Source organism: Notolepis coatsorum (genome assembly GCF_963971535.1).
Source record: "Notolepis coatsorum genome assembly, chromosome: 1".
Taxonomy (NCBI): Eukaryota; Metazoa; Chordata; class Actinopteri; order Aulopiformes; family Paralepididae; genus Notolepis; species Notolepis coatsorum.
In genome coordinates, this window is record NC_140165.1 from 56,055,867 (window position 1) to 56,076,239 (window position 20,373).

The 20,373-nt window shown below is 44.5% G+C and overlaps 1 long non-coding RNA gene across 1 annotated transcript in view; it reads right to left on the bottom strand.

Moving 5' to 3' along the window:
* Positions 1–13,292: 13,292 nt before the first annotated feature.
* Positions 13,293–20,373, bottom strand: part of LOC311238100 — an 86,091-nt gene continuing 79,010 nt past the window's right edge. Inside the window, exon 4 of the long non-coding RNA XR_014620320.1 lies at positions 13,293–14,782. This is a non-coding gene — a long non-coding RNA (uncharacterized lncRNA). The remainder of the gene's footprint in view (positions 14,783–20,373) is intronic.

The window sequence follows — 20,373 nt, forward strand, 5'->3', positions numbered from 1 at the left end:
AGGGACATATAGGTATTTAGTACCAATACATTTGTGACATAGGCGGCATTCAAATATACAGTACTGTTACCCCTAGATCCCGACAGAGTATATACATATGATGGGGAGGGGACTGTACATTAGGAGGGGGTGGGTGGGTGGGAGGGAAATATACATACGGCGGGGAGGGAATATATACATGCGGTGAGGAGGAGACTGTCTATTAGGAGGTGGTGGGAGTTTTGGGCATTTACGGTGGCCAGTTTCTAATTGCAGCCTCCCGTAGGTGCTCTTTAAGAGCGGTTTTGAATGTGGGCAGGGATTCACATTCCTTTACAGCTTTGGGTAGGGCGTTCCACATTGTTGTGGCATAATTGCGAAACGTGTTTAGTCCCTTGTTTGAGCCGAATCTGGGTTTAACATGATTTGTTGAGCTTCCTCTGGTGTAGTGGTTGTGGTATTCACTGACCTTTGGGAAGTATTTTGACATGTACATGGGCACCCCGGTCGTATAGTGTATCTTGTAGACCAGGCCCATTGCAAGTTGCTGTACTCTGTCGTCTACTCTAAGCCATCCTAGGTTGTCAAAGTGGGCAGGGGTGAGGTGGGTTCTGGGGTTCAGGTCAAGTAGTAGTCTGACCAGTTTGTTTTGTGATGTTTGTAATTTTGTTTTAAGCGCCTTTGAGGTGCTTTGGTACCATGAGGTGCACGCATAGTCATAGTACCCTTGAATGAGTGCTCCTGCCAGAGTCTTCAGGGTATTCTTGTTTACCAGAGAGGAGATCTGGTACAAGAATCTAGTTCGTTGGTTGACTTTTTTTATTACATTGGATGCCATTCTGTCACAGGAAAGATTTGCCTCTAGGATGGAACCCAGGTAGGTAATTTCGTCTTTCCTTGTGACAATATTGTCACCCACTGCAACTGAGAATCCGTCGGTCTTGCTGAGTTTGTTATTTGAACCGAAGAGAATGGACTCTGTTTTGCCCATGTGTAATGATAGTTTGTTATCAGCGAGCCATATGCAGATTTTGCCTAGTTCCGTGCTGAGGGATTTTTCAACCTGCAATTTGTTCTCGTCAGAGACCAGCAGGGCTGAGTCGTCCGCAAACAGGAACAAGTTGCAGTCACAGGCTGACGACATGTCATTTGCATAAATTAGGAAGAGTAGCGGTCCTAGTATGCTTCCTTGTGGAACACCACAGCTCACTGAGGGGGGGGGATAGAGTACCGTTTACCTCTACCATCTGTTCTCTCCCCTCCAGGTAGGATTGCATCCAGCTCACTGATAAGCTATCAAAACCAATTGCTTTTAGCTTGTCCATTAGAATGGAGTGATTGACAGTGTCGAAGGCCTTTTGTAGGTCCAGCATGACCATGCCGCAGTATTTGCCCGCGTCCACCTCTTGTTTGATGTGGTCGTTCAAATAGAGGCGGCATGTGTCAGTGGAGTGGGACGTTCTGAAGCCAGATTGGAATTCGTAGATTAGATTTTTTTCCGCCAGGTACTTTTTGACCTGTTCGTAGACTATTTTCTCCATGACTTTCGAGATGGAGGTAAGAATAGAAACAGGGCGGTAGTTGCCTGGGTCTAATTTGCTGCCCTTTTTGTGCAGAGGGGTCACTCTCGCAATTTTGAAGTCCTTGGGGACGTGCCCCTGTTTTATAGAGAGGTTTATTATGTGTGTGATGACTGGGGTGATGGCGGCTGCTGCGTCTCTGAGGAATTTGGAGGGGATGTTGTCATGGCCAGTGGCCTTGTTAGGTTGGAGGGCGCTCAATTTTTTGAGTACCTCATCGGTTGTTACCATTTCAAGTTTGAAGTCGTCTTTGTGGACCCCTAGGTTTTTGTAGTATGCTACTATGTGTTCTACCCCATAATGCCCTGAGTGGGAGGGTAGTTTGTTTACCAGTGTTGTGGCTATGTTTGTGAAGAAGATGTTTAAGTAATTGGCTACATCCAGCTTGTCTGTGATGAGCGTGTTGTCCGTCTTTATGTTTATGTTTGAGAATCTGGTTTTAAGTTTTTTACTGCAGCCTAGTTGATTATTGAGTAATTTCCAAAGTTCGCAGGGTTTGTTTTTGTTTTCCTCAGTTTTGTCGTTGATGAAATTTCTTTTTGCGGTTCTGATCATGGTGTTTACGTCATTTCTTAGTCTGTTTCTTTGGATTTTTAGTTCAACCACGTGGGCTTGGAGTTCACTGTTTGAGCTTTTGGAAAGCTTTGTCTGACTTTTATGAAGTTCAGAGCATTTTTTGTCTCTGGTTTTCATAGCGGCCAGTATTTCAGTGTGCATCCATGCCTCAGCGCGATTTTTAACCCTGGTGGTTCTTATCGGTGCCATGTTGTTGAGTATTGCTGTGAATTTGGTTTTGAATCCAAGCCATGTTTCTTCAACCTGTGTACCACTGAGTTCATCTGACCAGTCCAAGCTCCCCAGTTCTAGGTTAAAGGCCTCTCTAGAGTAAGTTTTGAGGTCTCTAGATGTGACTGTTTTGTGACAGCCGGCCTTCTGTTTTAGCTTTTTGCGGGTACAGAAAATCATATAATGATCACTTAACCCGCATGCTATCACCCCTTTATTGGAGATCATTGACTTGTCAGAGGTCAAAATGAGGTCAATGGTGGTTTGTGTCGAATCGCATACCCTTGTGGGTTGGGTGATTAGCTGGCTGAAACCGTGCAGATCAGAAAATCTACTGAAGGCCTTGAAGACGGGTGCTGCTTTACGCATCATATCCGTGTTCCAGTCCCCAATAAGAATTTTTTCTACCCCCTCCACCCCAGCTAAACACCCATCAAGTGTGTCATAAAAGCCACTCTGTTCTGGTGGTCTATAGATTGTGCCTACTAGTACTGGTTTCGCCCTGTCTAATAAGATTTCAATCCAAACAGTTTCAATTTCATCATGGTTAAGGTCAGTACGGTTGATGTATTTGGTATCCTTGTGTATATACACACAGACGCCACCTCCATACTGGTTCCTATCCCTCCTGACTATTGAGTAGTTTTCAATTTCAATCTCTGGATCCTGTACAGATGAGTCTAATTTTGTTTCTGTGAAACACAATATGTTAGCCTTACCGTTTAAAAACAACTGTTTGATTTCAGCCAGTTTAGGTCTCAGGCTATTTGTATTAAGATGAAATATGTGAAGTCCATTTTTGCTGGTAATCAGATTGACGTCGTCACACTTGAGGTAACTCTGTTCATTTGTGTCCTGTCCTGTGGTGGGGGGAGGGGGGGCGTTGTTGCTGTTTGTGGCGTGGGTGGGGAGGGGGGGAGGGGGTGATTCTTTGTCCTTTGCTTGAGTCTGTATTTCTTTGTGTGAAAGCCCGCGATGTGGGAGGGGGGGCTGGTTGTTTACAGATATGTCTGATTGTACTCCATTGTGGGGGAGGGGGGGTGCCTTTTGTCCTGGCCTCGGCCCGGGTAGACTAGCTGGCATGGCGGGGCCAGCCAAGCTAACCGTCGGGTCCTCGATGGTCTCGATGTCCCGCGCCGCTCTCCCTCTAGCCTCTCGCCAAGTCTGCTGGGGCTTCGGTGAGGGTGTGTCGCCGCTTGCTGGTCGGCTGGTGCAGCTGCTGGCTGAAGCGTCAGTTGCGGCCCGCGCCGGTGTAAGGAGCGATGCCTCGCTGTTTTGTCCCCGCGACGTGCTGGGCGCCTCGGTTCTGAACCCCGGTTCCTTCCCTCTCGCTGTGGCCTCTCGTGGGTTCTTTTGCAGAGGTGGCAGAGGAGGAATGTTGCCGTTGATCATGTCGTTAGCCGCCGTCTGTGTGTGTAGCAGTTGATCTGTTGTGCTGGCTGCTGCTTCTTGAGTCAGCAGATTTAACTGTAGTCTCTGGTTCCGTGTCATTACGGGACCAGGGTTCTGATGTATGTCACGCGACATGAGCAGATATAACAAAAACATTGATCTCTTATTACACTTGCCTGTCGGGGGTAATTTCTTTCGTTCCGGATTTGCAGTAAGTACTGTGTGGATGGTCGTGGCTCCGAGGGCTGGATGTTTCCTCTCCATGCCCGTTATCAAGTAGAAGTCGCAATGGGACTGCTGATTTGCGTTTTCGCTACCCTCCACTTCTGTCTGGTGTTGCTGCTTGAGTTGTGAATTCAGGTACAAATCCATAATCCACAGGAGGGAAAGTAGAAAATGCGCAAAGTACTTTTTTGTTGTTGATCTGTTGCGTTGGTTACGGGAGCTACGTAAAATGCGACCGTCCATGTTGAAGCCGGATGAGAGAGCGCGTCAAAGCCGCCGAAGATGGTGTGCAGGGGAGGAAATTAGGCCACTTTACCCGCCAAATGCGGGTATTTTTTACGTTTGGCTGGTAAAAAAAATCAGATACTCGCCAGTTGGCTGGTAAGCCAAAAAGTTACCGTAGTTTCCTCCCCTGCTGGCGAGTATACAAAAAAATAAAACATTCTGCAATCACTGCACTGGCAAACGGTGCGCGTCTTCTGAGTGTTCGCTTTAGTTGACAGTGCCATGAGAGCACTGCACAAGACCACCCGCGGACATATAATGTTTAATAAACGTTTGCGCAGTACTGGCCAACCCGCGGACATATAATAATAAAAGTCCCGCGGTACTAGGCTAGCCATCAGGAGCACTCGCAAACAGATAACGTTAAACACAGCAGAAGATGGAAAACAGACAGACTGACCAACGGGGAACTGCATCCAACCCTAGTACAACCCTCGAGTATAAGTTACTAAGGACACATTTAAATCACAGAGGTGTAATGTTAGTCTACTGGAACTGTATACAGTGGTTAGCTTCTAGTTAGCATTTTAGCTATAGCTGCTTGCTAGCTAACGTTAGCCCCGTGTGCTCAAAGCAGCCAGCTAGGTGTATCTGTTATGACTATGTTTCCAAAAAAGCACCGGACTACGACGTAAGGTTAGACATTTTATTTCATGCTCAAAAGCCCCTGGCTTGCACATCGCAGTCACGAAAGGGGCTAGCTCAACCAGTGCACTGTGCACAACAGCACACCAACCCAACTGACGTTACCACAACACTTGACGGTACTTCACAGCACTGTCATAAGACCACCGTACTGTCTTAAAGGCACAGTGTGCCTACCCAGATGCATACACAACATTGATGCGGCTTGACATACAAAGAAGTAATTATCACAATTAGCGATTTTTTTCGTCTGGTAAAAAATCTGTTTGGCTGGTAAAAAAAATCAGATACTCGCCAGTTGGCTGGTAAGCCAAAAAGTTTGTTTCCTCCCCTGATGGTGTGATACTCTCGATAACTGCCAAACTAAATTAATGTGTGCACAATTGTTTAGAGTTTTAGGATGTGTCTGAGATTGTGTGCAAAATAAATCAGTATTGTTTTTTGTGTGAAGTTCCCCTTTAAAGTTTCAAGTTTCTTTAATAGTTGTCATACAGAAGTACAGAATACTTTTGTACAAAATGCTTCTTACTGTTGCGCTCCAGAGACTGTGCATGACAAGATAAGTATGAAATAAAAACATAGTAAAAATTAGAAGAAAAAAAAAAAGAGGTCACAGTGTTCAGTTTAGACATATGTACAATGTTCGTAGACGTAGTTACCATACAATATACAATACTGTGCAGTGTACTAATATACAATACTATATAGTGCAAGGCATAAATGGACAAGGTGCAGTTTAGGTACAATTCACAGTAGGTGTACGAGTTGTAGTGCAAATCCTTTATCAATAAATATAAAGTGTAAGTGTGTTTGTGTGATCTAAAGTGTGGAGAGTGGGTGCTGCAGTGTGTTGTTTGTTTGAGTGAGTGTGTGTGTGCGTGTGGGTGTGTGTGCTGTGTGCATTTGATGGTTGTTGCATAGTGATTATTGTTCGTTTAGCGATTATTGTTCGTTTAGCAGCCTGATGGCCTGGGGATAGAAGCTCCTTCTGAGTCTTTCTGTGCTCGCCATAAGACTCCGGTATCGCTTGCCTGACGGCAGCAGTTCAAAGAGGCAGTTGTTCGGGTGGCTCGAGTCCTTAATAATTCTCTTAGCCTTCCCCTTGCACCGCTTGTTGTAAATGTTCTGGAGGGTGGGAAGCCCCCCTCTAATTGTGCGTTCGGCTGAACGTGTCACTCTTTGTAGTCTGCTACGGTCTTGTGCAGTGCTATTCCCAAACCAGGAGGTGATGTTGCCGGTCAGGATGCTCTCTATTGTACATGAGTAGAAGTTCCTAAGGATCTTCTGACTGACTTGGAACTTCCTTAGGCGCCTGAGGAAGTAGAGGCGTTGTCGTGCCTTCTTCACAACACTGTCAATGTGTGTGGTCCATGTCAAGTCCTCGGATATGTGGGCTCCGAGGTACTTGAAACTGTTCACTCTCTCAACTGGTGCCCCGTCGATGCTGAGGGGGCTGTAGTCCTTGACCCCCGACCTCCTGAAGTCCACAACCATCTCTTTTGTTTTGCTGACGTTCAGGGAGAGGCAGTTCTCCTGACACCACTGTGACAGGTTCTCTACCTCTTCCAGGTAGGCCCTTTCGTCGTTGGCAGAGATCAGGCCCACCACTACTGTGTCATCAGCAAATTTGATGATGGTGTTGCTGTTCCGCTGTGCTACGCAGTCATGTGTGTACAGGGAGTAGAGGAGGGGGCTCAGAACACAGCCCTGGGGGGCCCCTATGTTGAGCGTGATGGATGAGGAGGTGCAGTTGCCGGCTCTTACCACCTGGGGTCTGCCCGTCAGGAAGTCCAGGACCCACTGGCACAGGTCATAGTTCAAGCCCAGGTCCCTGAGCTTGGCTATGAGTTTGGAGGGGACTATGGTATTGAATGCTGAGCTGTGTACAAGTGTGTACAATCAACTGTTATTTACTGTGTTGGCCCTGTATTCTGAAGTGTGCACACAGGGAATGTAAAAGCCACACATTCCTGTTAGGAGACGAGAATCTGTGTTCTAATAATATTGAGCTCAGTTAACTTGTAACACACAACCCTAACTAGCGACCAATACCTGTTCTCTATTTGGTCTGGTTTCTCTGATCCTATTTCTGAAGATGCATTTCCATTGGCTAATGGACGAGATATAAGTCACTTTGTTACTTTCTGATCTTGGCAGAACCTAGAATGTCTGCCCATTGTAATGACCCACATTGCAATGTCTCCTGTCTGTAAATTGCTAATTCACTTCGAATAAAACCATTGAAAGATGTTCTACCTTTCATTATTGATAACCATGACAATTTGGATATTGAATATAGTCAGATATATAACAATTTATACGCGAGTAAATATCTCAGTCTTCTCTAAACTGCCTTCAGATTATAAGAGATTTGCTCTTTGCTCACGGCAAGGTTGGGGGCAGGTTCTAGTTGATCGTCTTCATGGAGGACTTCTATCTAACGAGTACAAACAACAGAATCAGCGTTTATTATAGTGTTACTGTTTGTGTGAAATAACGATTACTTGTTTACTGTGCATCTGTATTGCAACCAACCGCACATGGGCATCAGATTACTTTCTGGTCCCTGCTGGGACGTACCAACCAAACACCCCCCTAGAGGGGGTTATAACATAACCATACCTTGTAACATCTCCTTTTTATTACATTTCTTTTAGATAATAATTACCTGGCTGAAAACATTCCAAATTCTTATTATTGCAAGAGAAACAATACAATTCTAACCTGACCAAATCCTTATTGGTACCACATAATCAAACATAAACAAATCTCCTTCATGTTTTACTTTTCTAATTTTTTTTATACCAAGGATGAAAACATAACTAGGTCCAGTCTGTGTGGCGCTCTCACCAGCCTGCCACTGGGCATCCTGTGCAGGGTCCTCTGCAGGCCGCTCCGCTCTCACCAGCCTGCCACTGGGCGTCCTGTGCTCTGGTGCAGGGTCCTCTGCAGGCCGCTCCGCTCTCACCAGCCTGCCACTGGGCGTCCTGTGCTCTGGTGCAGGGTCCTCTGCAGGCCGCTCCGCTCTCACCAGCCTGCCACTGGGCGTCCTGTGCTCTGGTGCAGGGTCCTCTGCAGGCCGCTCCGCTCTCACCAGCCTGCCACTGGGCGTCCTGTGCTCTGGTGCAGGGTCCTCTGCAGGCCGCTCCGCCTGAACGGCCTGACCTCCTGGGTGCTAGCGTTACTGTCCGTGTTTAAGTCCATCACTTTGTCGGGCGGACTGCAGTGTTTCCCATCAGGTGGGCTGCTGTGTTGCTCACTCAGGGTGGCATCCGGTCGCATCCCCCTCCGCTGGCCGCAGGTCCAGCCGGTAGAATGTCCCCTCGACATCTACCAAGTATGATCTGAGGCCCTCTGCTCCACCTGTCGCAGGAACACTCCTCTGCTCCACCTGTTGCAGGAACACTCCTCTGCTCCACCTGTTGCAGGAACACTCCTCTCCTCCACCTGTTGCAGGAACACTCCTCTGCTCCACCTGTTGCAGGAACACTCCTCTGCTCCACCTGTCGCAGGAACACTCCTCTGCTCCACCTGTCGCAGGAACACTCCTCTCCTCCACCTGTTGCAGGAACACTCCTCTCCTCCACCTGTCGCAGGAACACTCCTCTCCTCCACCTGTCGCAGGAACACTCCTCTCCTCCACCCTGATTGCAGGAACACTCCTCTCCTCCACCTGTTGCAGGAACACTCCTCTCCTCCATCTGTTGCAGGAACACTCCTCTCCTCCACCTGTTGCAGGAACACTCCTCTCCTCCACCTGTTGCAGGAACACTCCTCTCCTCCACCTGTTGCAGGTACTCCTACAAGGTGCATGCAATCCCTGGCAGGCAGGGGCAGCGGACGTCTTCATATAAACTCATTTGCAGAATGTAAAGAGTTAACTCATTCTCCTTCCTCCTCTGATTTAGAGGACGAAAGCAAAACTAGTTTGCCTTGTTTTTATTTTTACAGTGGTTCTCACTCTTTGGGAGGACCCTAAATTGATATAAATTAGGCTTTGGACCCCAATTTGATTTGAGGAGATTGTTGCAGTTGGATGTGATTTAGACCAGAACTCTGTAGCTGAAATAACAGTAAAAAGTAAAACATATGACCAGGATAATCCATAAGGACCCCTGGTTGAGAACCATTGGCTAACACAGATAACAGTAGAAAGTAAAACATGTGACCAGGATAATCCATAAGGACCCCTGGTTGAGAACCATTGGCCAAAACAGATAACAGTAGAAAGTAGGGCTGCAACTAATGACTATTTTGGTAGTCAACTAATCTGTCGATTATTTTTTCGATCAGTCGACTAATCGAAAAACAACTATATTAAAAAGAATATATATATATATAATTTTTCTTTTTTTTTAACTACCTATCTTTGTGAAAGTGGTCCAGCTGAAGACAGAGCAGAGGAACAGATTGGACATTGAACATGACCTCAGAGTTGCTTTGAGACTCTTGTCTAGGGCTGACCCATATTAATCGATTAGTCGACTAATCGGTCGAAAGGGGCCGTAGTCGACTCTTAGTCGAATATAATAATAAAAAAAAAAAAACGTATTAATATTTTTTTTTTATCATTCTTTCCAAAAGAAAATAGGCCTAGAAGCGTGGCTAACGCTAATGGCACGCATACCAGAGGCTAACTGCCTATGAAAACAGGCACAGAGGCACTGAAAGAGGATTTCACCCATCTAATGAACACACTAGACTAGACAAATATCAAGATGTATCCATCAGTGGACCAAGTGCATGCTTTTGCAGAGGACAAGAAGCCTTCAGTCGACGCCTTCAGACATTAAGCACCCCCCAAAGCCCAAATGAAAATAGTCCAATAGACCAATAGTCGACTAACGGCAAATTTTGGCCAATCCTAGTCGACCATCCAAATCCTTAGTCGGGGACAGCCCTACTCTTGTCAGGACCAAACAACATCCCCAGTTATCCCATTAGTTCCCCCAAACTTACTGTCGGTCTGTTATGTTAAGCTAAGAAGTCTTCAGCTGGGGGAGCTCCAGTAGCTCACCGCGTACCTCGAACGCTATTTCGGCGTCGGGGACAACCGTGCGCGTCACGGATCTGGGGTACACGAGTTCGACTCCCGGACTCGCCGTATTTTCTCAGAGTGTCTTTCCCCCCATCTATACCCCATTCAACCTGTATCTGTCGGTCATACTTGACCAGAAAAAGCGATAAACGCGAAAAGAACCAGCTGACTGGTCAAAGTTAAAAAAAAAAAAAAAAAAAAAAGTCTTCAGCTGGCTAGACCAGAGCTGAGAAGCCACTTTCACAAAGATAGGTAGTGCAAAAAAATATATATATATATATTTTTTTAAATGACTAATCGACGCAACAATATCTCGTCGACGATTTTTCATAATCGACATCGTAACCCTAATCGTTGCAGCCCTAGTAGAAAGTAAAACATATGACCAGGATAATCCATAAGGACCCCTGGTTGAGAACCATTGGCTAACACAGGGGTTCTCAAACTTTTTTTATACCACAACCCTACCACAAACTAAATGTATAGCGTAATTTCAACGTGGAAATAAGGAATATCAAAATAAAAGCACACGTTGAACTTGATCATGCATATTTATTAGAAAATTAAATTACAGCACTGTTATCAATGAAATTAATGAATATTATCAACAAAAGCAACAGAATAGTTTCTGTATACACATTTATAAACGAAGCATATTTAGCCAAAATATGTTGCCAGAACATAATAAAAGAAAAGAAAATGCGTTCACATGCGCTTTTCAAGAATAAAAAAAAAATAAAAAGACTTAATGGGAAGGGTCTTGCTTGTACATTTGAACAGTTCCATTATACGCAGCTAAGTTGTGCTGAGATTTCTTTATTAATGTCAGTGCCGAAATTCCGGCCTCACAGATGCAAATGTATTTTGATGCGAAGGGGACAAGCTTTCTCAACGCAGCATTACACATTGGGCTGCAACTAATGACTATTTTAGTAGTCGACTAATCTTGGGCTGCAACTAATGACTATTTTGGTAGTTGACTAATCTGTCGATAATTTTTTCGATTAGTCGACTAATCGAAAAACAATTATATTAAAAAAAGAATTAAATAAAAAATTATTATTTAAAAAAAAAAGATTTGCACTACCTATCTTTGTGAAAGTGGCTTCTCAGCTCTGGTCCAGCTGAATACAGAGCAGAGGAACAGATTGGACATTGAGCATGACCTCAGAGTTGCTTTGAGACTCTTGTCAGGACCAAACAACATCCCCAGTTATCCCATTAGTTCCCCCAAACTTACTGTCGTCTGTTATGTTAAGCTAAGAAGTCTTCAGCTGGCTGGACCAGAGCTGAGAAGCCACTTTCACAAAGATAGTTAGTGCAAAAAAAAAAAAAAAAAACGTATGACTAATCGACGCAACAATTCCTCGTCGACGATTTTTTTATAATCGACATTGTCGATTATGTCGACTAATTGTTGCAGCCCTAAACACTGGGTACTCATTCCGGACTGATATCCAGAACTTTGAGGGCCTGTCCAGTGAACAGCTCGTCACACAAAAGATCAATGAGCGCCTCCTGCTCAGACAGTGGGAGGCCTGCTGCGTCATGCGTAATGAACGGATCATGGATCCGGTTGTCTTTCGGGAAGATAATTCCAAAATTGTTCAATGAGCCCTTCTATGTGGCTACAGATGATGGGCTTCAAAATATTTTTTGCAACATTCTGTTCCTCCAAAAAGCCATCAAGCAGAGTAAATACCCCCAAATCTCTGCTGATTATTCTGGAGTGCCACAAACGGAGTTTCTTAATCCAGCTCTCCATTTTACAGATTCAACGCATTGAGGCGGTCAAAGATGTCGGCTAGACATGCCAGCTGTGCCAGCCATTCATTATCAGCACATTTCTCCAATGGGTTGTTTTTGTCTGCAAGGAAAATCTTTTTCTCTCTCTCCGCGCTTCTGACAGCAAACCTATCAATTAAGTGTGTCCAGGTTACACACAAAACAGACATCAGAAGACTGATCTCTCTACACACAAGCACACATGAACACACACACCACACATCCTGCACTCACACAAACACACTACAGGTCACTTTAGGAAAAAGCAAAGGTCACTTTATAAAACTTTATAAAAAACTATGTTTTTGTATAGTAGTTAGTATAGTTACATATAGCATAAGTGTATATTGTATAGTAGTGTATATAGGACTCATTACCTTTAATTCGTAAGCTTAGCATATTTTATCATGTCTATTTTATTCTATTATTATTTGTATTTTTTTGCACAATCAAGACGGGCAAGGCCTTCATTTCACTACATGTCTCGTGTATGTATGTGACTAATAAATCTGTTGAATCTTGAAGGGGCTAGACAAGGCAAATACAAACAGCTGCCAGGTGGAAAACACGATCCGAGTTGGGCTAGTCGGTTTTTCTCTTGATATTTTTTTGTTGTTGCCAATGCGCGACACGTAGTTTGAGAACCGCTGGGCTAAATACAAGAAAGCTACTTCCAAATCCTCTGTTTTGATGCTCCAGATACTAGTAAAGAGTCTCTGGTGAGGCTACCTCATAATCAGCACCTGGAGCAGAATAGTGACATAAAACAAAGTACTTATATTGAGTATACTGCTTAGTATAAGTACATGGGATTCCTATTGAGTATACTGCTTAGTACAGGTACATGGGGTACATGGGGTTCCTGGATGTACTGTAAACTGTGTTTTGGGACCTGTTCCCTCTCTTCTTTTCAAGTCGACTCCTAGACTCCTTCATGCGTTCTCGTGCATCTTCAGACCCATCTTCCTAATGTTCCCACAAACTGAACAACTAAATTCCTCTCAAGTATGAATTCTTGTGTGTCTCTTCAGATCTGCCTTCACACTGAACGCTTTCCCACAAACTGAACAACTAAATTTCTCTCAAGTATGAATTCTTGTGTGTCTCTTCATATCTGCCTTCACACTGAACGCTTTCCCACAAACTGAACAACTAAAAGGTTTCTCTCCAGTATGAGTCATCATGTGTGTCTTCAGAGCTCCCTTCCTACCGAACACTTTTCCACAAACTGAACAACTAAATGGTTTCTCTCCTGTATGTGTTATCATGTGTCTCGTCATATGATTCTTCAAAATGAACCCTTTCCCACAAACTGAACAACTAAAAGGTTTCTCTCCAGTATGAGTTTTCATGTGTGTCGGCAGATATTTCTTGACACTGAACGCTTTCCCACAAACTGAACAACTAAATTTCTCTCCAGTATGAATTCTCGTGTGTCTCTTCAGATCTGCCTTCATACTGAACCCTTTTCCACAAACTGAACAATCGAATGGTTTCTCTCCAGTATGAGTTATCATGTGTGTCTTCAGGGCCATCTTCATACTGAACCCTTTTCCACAAACTGAACAACCGAATGGTTTCTCTCCAGTATGAGTTATCATGTGCGTCTTCAGAGCTATATTTACACTGAACCCCTTTCCACAAACTGAACAACTAAATGGTTTCTCTCCAGTATGAATTCTCATGTGTCTCTCCAGATCTGCCTTCATACTGAACCCTTTTCCACAAACTGAACAACCAAATGGTTTCTCTCCAGTATGAGTTATCATGTGTGTCTTCAGAGCTATCTTCATACTGAACCCTTTTCCACAAACTGAACAACCGAATGGTTTCTCTCCAGTATGAGTTATCATGTGTGCCTTCAGATGTGTTTTCACACTGAACCCTTTTCCACAAACGGAACAACTAAATGGTTTCTCTCCAGTATGAATTCTCGTGTGTCTCTTCAGATCTGCCTTCATACTGAACCCTTTTCCACAAACTGAACAACCAAATGGTTTCTCTCCAGTATGAGTTATCATGTGTGTCTTCAGAGCTCTCTTCACACTGAACCCTTTTCCACAAACTGAACAACTAAAAGGTTTCTCTCCAGTATGCGTTATCATGTGTGCCTTCAGATGTGTTTTCACACCGAACGCTTTTCCACAAACGGAACAACTAAATGGTTTCTCTCCAGTATGCGTTATCATGTGTGTCTTCAGAGCTATCTTCACACTGAACCCCTTTCCACAAACGGAACAAACAAATGGTTTCTCTCCAGTATGAGTTCTCATGTGTGCCTTCATATGTTCCTTCCTACTGAACACTTTCCCACAAACGGAACAAACAAATGGTTTCTCTCCAGTAGGAGTTATTATGCGTGTCTTCAGATCTGCCTTCCTACTGAACCCAGGACTGCTGTTAGACGGCTTTTGTTTCAGAGTCAGCAAACCTGGTTGCCCACTCTCCTTCCATTCATCACCGTCATCAGTCTCAGTTCCAGAACTTGGATCATCACTGTCATCAGTCTCAGTTCCAGAACAGCCTGAAGAGAGGAGCTGGCCATCTCTAGTTGGTTCTAATTCACCAGCTGGATTTATGTTACTGGCTGCTTCTGATCCTCCCTGAGGTTCTGTTTTCATCTGTTCAGTTGAGGTGCTGGGTAAAGAGGAAGCTTCTCTGTTTTTCTCCCTCTGTGTTTGAAGAGGCTGGAAGGGCAGATAGTTCTCGTCATCTTCACATTTCACTGGGTGTTCTGTGATATTGGAGCGATCAGCTTCTTCCAGCCCTTGATGTAGTTCATCTTTAATCTGTAGGGACTCTGGGTCCTGGGTTTGGCTGAACCGTGAGGAATGAGGTTTCTCTTCATCATGTTCAATCTTCACAGCGACAGGGTTGAATGTGAACTTAATGATATCAGCCTCCTCCAGACCTTGAAGCTGCTCTCCCCCCTGACTGATCCAGAGTTCCTCCTGTTCCTCTTTAATCTGTTGGGGGTCTGGCTCCTCCTGGTCAGGACTGGGGCTCCTCTCCTGCTGCTCAGGGGGAACCTCCTCTTCACAGATAATCAGGTGTAAGGCAAGGGAGTCTAGAAATAAGGGCATATGATAATTTAGTTAGGACAGCCGAATCACGACAAATCTTTCGCAGTCTACTAAAAACATACTTCTTCAATCAATATCTGAAATTAAAAGTAGCAAATTAAAGAGTTAAAAAAAATGTATTAACTTACCGTCTTCTACTATCATGCACTCTTCCACTAATTAATCTTCTTGGTCTATATTACTACCTACTATACTAATGTGTCTCTAATACTATGCACTCAACACTGCAGCACCCAAGTTTCAACACTGTTTGATGAACATTGTTACTCAGCTGAAAGAGTTGTACCCTTCCTGCTGACTTGTCATACAGAACTTGTAAGTTACTTTGGATAAAAGAGTCAGCTAAATTACTAAATGTAAATAATTTAATCATCAATATGTCATTCTCAGGGGGAGGCTGGGTAGCACAGCGGACTAAGCACCTGCCTACCACCGCAGAGACACTGGTATCGAATCCAGCTGTCAGCGGTACCTCCGGCTTGGTCGGTCATCCATACTAACCAATTGGCAGTGTTAGCGGGTGGGAAGCCGGCGGGTGTGTATCCTGCTCGTTGTAAACAGCGACTCCTACAGGTCGGTCAGGGCGCATGCTCAGCGAGGGAGGTAACTGAGGGAAGTAGTGTGAGCCTCCCACACGTTACGCTCCCCCAGTGAGAGTCCTCGCTGTCAGGTGAAAAGAAGCGGCTGGCTGACTCTGCATGTATCGGAGGGGACATGTGATAGTATCTATCAACACTCCCTAGACCGGCAAGTGGGGGGGAAATGCGTGCAACGACCAGGAAGGGGAGGGGGGAATTGGCATAACGACTCAATTGGGATGGGAGAAAAATACAGAAAAAAGGAGGAGAAAAAGTAGAAAAATATGTCATTCTCAGCAGCCACAGAAGGTAATATTGTGTGAAAACTAGACCGTTAACTCTTTGGACACCAGACCCGATGATAGTCGGGTTATCTCGCCGACCGTTCAGCGCCAGACCAGAGTATAGTTGGGTTTTCATCGTTATTTCTTTTATTCGATATTTCCATTCATTACAGGCACACGGACTCGGGGTTAACATGGGGAATCATCCTGAGAATGCCAAAGTGCAATACCGGCCGCATCCACCCAGGTGGCAGTATCGAGCACCCTTTGAAACATTATATCTTGGCCTGTGGGTCGATCAAATTTCTCCGGGCCCACTTTTCTTTGTCGGCGTGGTGGGCGGGTATCCCGATCCCATTGAGAAGCATCAAATCCTCTGATGCATCTGTTGTGGTGGATTATGTTGGCGACACGATGGACACCGGTACTTGGACTCGCGATCAGACAATTGGAATATTCTTTTTGGGGTACCTCCTAGTGAAGGTAAGGATTAAATGATATCAATCCTGCTTTGATCCAACCATGATTTCACCTCGATCGCAACATGTGTCTGTAACGTTACTCCATATGCCGTTGGTGACGATCAAAGCATCAAAAACAACCCCCCCGCCTTTCATGCATTCCTGATGAAACATAATACCTATTTTATATATTTGATTTGGAAATAGTAGCGTGTCCAGGCGAGAAACGACAATGCTTTTAGTGAAAATCACATTTAACTGTATATCGTCGTTTTCTGGGATTAGACAGGATCACTCTAAAACTATAGGAAGATTTGTATATCGTATGCCCCTCCTCATCCTTTTAATCATTCTCCATATGTTATCTAATGGTGTTGTTCTTACAATAATTGAATAATATCCTCTCAAATATGACATTTGTTATTTTGACAACTTATCACCGCTTGAGCCTTTTTATACTCTATAATAATAATACATATATTTATTATATATTTACTATCAACGTCCTTCCTCTGCTCAGAAATCTCTTGGTCGCTGAACTATGAGTATAGTTTTAGAGTAATTCTGTGTAATCCCAGGAAACGCAGCTAAACAGCGTTTTAGTGCATTTCACTAGGAATCGTGCCATTCCTCGCTTGGATCAACAATCAATCTGAAATCAACGCTAGATTATCGGTATTATGTAATATTATGTTTTTAGCCTTTGATCTTTTTCCTCTGATCCCCGTTTTAAATCATCATCCAGGTCATTCTAGCAGTCCCTGGGTCATTTGTATAAATTGGAATTGCAATGCCGATCGAATATCACCAGGTGGCAGTATCGTCTGTGTCCACTTTTTTCTCCAATTCCCCCCTCCCCTGTCTTGATCGTTGCTCGCATGTGCCCCCCACTGGCCGGTCGTAGGGAGGATAGAAGCCTGCATATATCGGTATCGGTTGATATCGGTATTGGAAATTAAGAGTTGGACAATATCGGTATAGGTAAAAAAGCCAATATCGAGCATCCCTAACTGGCACTGTTTGCAGATGTACTATTATTAAAGTTAATTAAAAACATAATTTTGTATTGTTTATTTTTTTGTTAAATCCAAAAGGAAAAAATATTAAATCAGAGAAATCCGAAAACGGGAAAATAAAAAAGAGAAATCCGAAAACAGGAAAATTCATATCCGAAAACAGGAAAAGATAAAAACGGGCCCTTAGTTAAGGAGAGTTAATAAATTCACTCTGAAAATCTGCTCCGCTCTGATAACCGACTGTTACGTATTACTTTCACATGGTGGAGGGATACTTACTGTCTGTGGTGCATATTCACATTGTGGTTAAGTGTGCTGTCACTAATTGGTGGTTTAATTGATACACACTTCTGTTTTCTTTCCGTTGTCATTTTCCATGTAGTTAAAATGGCCGCTTTTCTAATTGATCACAGGTGTGGTGATGAGGCACCACGCCCTACAAATGCAGAGTGCAGGCTGCAGTTCGTCCCTCACTACACAGAGCTCGTCCTCGTCACAGCTCTCCAGCGTCTCACCTGCTCTCACTGCTTGTTGTACTTTCGGCTTGTTCTTCCTTTTTGCCTATAGTTTTGTTATTGAACTTTGGAGTCTGGAACACCCAGCTCCCACTCTTTTTGTCCATTTAGTTAGCTGTAAAATAAAGTTATTTTTGATAAACTCCTGTCTTGTCCTGTGTCCACCACTTTGCATTCAAGGCCTACACGAGCCATATTTGAGGCTTGAATGTAACATGGGGGCTCTAGCCGGTCTTCAAACAGGGGAGTATGCTCTTAATTTATAATTTGATTTGACTACTGGTATGCTTTAAAATATTTAGTTTAGTGGACACCACAAGTAGGTAATTTCATTGTTTTCTGGCTGTTTTTAGCTTCCTGTGTACCACTTACCCCTGGGGCGGTCATTGAAAGGATTAGTACCATAATTATGCTTGACGGGTGTATGGTCGATATGATCTTTGGCTGGTAGCAGGTGTGGTTGAAGAAAGCTAGGTCTACAGTGCATTAGCTTTCAGTATAGGTAGGTTAGGGGGCCGGAGAATATAATTAGTGTGTTAGGACCTGATGTAAGTATTTTTGTTAGATTAGACATGTGGTGGGCCTAGCAGTCCTTCATTGACTGCAGTGTAGGTTTTAGAAGCTATTTGTGAGTCATATCAGATTGTAAGGAGCACCTGTTTGAATTGTTTGAATTTGTTTGTTGAGTGTAACATGGGCTCCATGTTGCTTGAGTGTAACACAAGAGGTTTTACCTCACTTTGTTTGTGTTACTGAAGAGCGTTTGTTCCAGTATTTTGGGATAAATGTCTATATATATATGTATGACTCCACAGGGTCTTGTGGGTGGTTCATCTCAGCAGAGGCCTGTAGCTAGTGTCCAGTAGCAGTGTCTGCTGTAATTCTCTAGTATAGGATCTGTGTGTAGCAGGCCATGTGAGCGGATCGGAGCGTGAGCGGCGCGGGGCGCGGAGGGGGCGGTTTTGACGTGAGCGAGGAGTGGGTTTTAAAATGAGTCGGCGCGACGTCCGGAGCGAGAGTTCTCCTCCGCTCCAATCCACTCCAGGCCGCTCACAGTGGTTTAACACTGTTGATGTAATATATACATGCAGTACAATGCCAAAGCAACAGATGGCGATGTACAAACATGAAGGCCATTTTCAACCAATGAGAAGGGTTCAGGCTTCGTCACTGTAGAGACGCCCACCATAGATATCTATGACGCCCACACTCACTTCTGTTAGAAAAGGTATCGACGCCATTGTTGTTGACGTTAGCTTACATGCTAACGTTAATGGCAGCGACCATAGCATTGTGGCTCGGCTAGCCTATCATCGCTTAATAGAACTAGTGAATGGATAAACAACGTTATTTAACATTGCAGAATGGCTACAATTACAATGCGGCTCAATACAAACAATTGTTAAGGGGCCCAGGGGGTGTAGACTGTTGTAGTTTGAGCTCATTTACACCATGCTCCAAAAAAGAAAAAGAAAAACTGCCGAGCGATCTGGCGCGGGGAGCGGGGAGCGCTCGATTCAAGGTGAGCGAGCGGAGAGCGACTTGGGGGCGGGGTCAACATGAGCGATTAGCGGAGCGGACCAAGCTTTAAAGAGCGAAGAGCGGATTTCTCGGCCGCGCCGATCCGCTCACGTGGCCTGGTGTGTAGTTAGTAGTGGTTCATCTTAGCAGAGGCCTGTAGCTAGTGTCCGGTAGCAGTGTCTGCTGTGATTCTCTAGTATAGGATCTGTATGCATTATTGAGCTTGACCTTTTTGATCCAGTATGTGTTGTGCCGTGTGTCTTAAATACAGTGTGATTTAATTGCGTGCTGACATGAAATGCCGTGTGTTTTAAACTACTGCGTGTGAGTTTAATTGCGTGCTATAGTTATGCCGTGTGTCTTAAATCACTGTGATTTAATTACGTGCTAACCTTTTTTGTGGATACAGGGAAAATTGGAGTTTGAACCCCAGGTCGTAGGAACGGTGGGTGAGTTGCTTGTGTTTAGGATATTGAACTATATCCCTTTTGTGCTACACCGTTTGAGTGGTGCACAGTTAATTGTTGTATCTCCTTGTTGTCATTAACTGTGGATAGTAAGAATGACGTTGGACATTGATGATTTTGTTGCAGAGCCAACAATGGCGAAGGTAAATATTTTTTCGAAGGATGAGTTAATGCAGGTGGCTACTAGGTTGTCAATAGACCTCGATGCAGGCCAGAGAAAGGAGAGCTTGCAAGGTCAATTAATTGAGGAACTGGATAAGCAGGTTTTTTTTGGTGTGGCTGCAGATGCATCTCTGGATGAGGGAGATGTAGATGTCAGGGCGCGTGTAAAGCTACATGCATTGGAAGTGGAGAGCTATAGGCTAAAATCGCGGGGGCGAGATGAGGAGCTTATGAATGCGCGTGAGATGGCAGCTATTGAGGAGGCTGCTGGGGTGAGAAGATCAACTGCTGCCCAGGCCCAGGAAGCTATTGAGGAAGCTGCTGGGGTGAGAAGAGCAGCTGCTGCCCAGGCCCAGGAAACTATTGAGGTGGCACAGGAGGTACGCGCCCAGGCAGCATATGACCGGGAGATGGCGATGCGTAACAATGGAGGTGATGGTGGTGCTGTACATGTGCAACGGGAGCCGGGTTTTGACATGGCTAGGCAGAAAAGCATGGTTCCGGTCTTTTTGGAAAGGGATGTCGATAGTTTTCTTTTATTATTTGAGGACATAGCTAGCAGTTGCAGCTG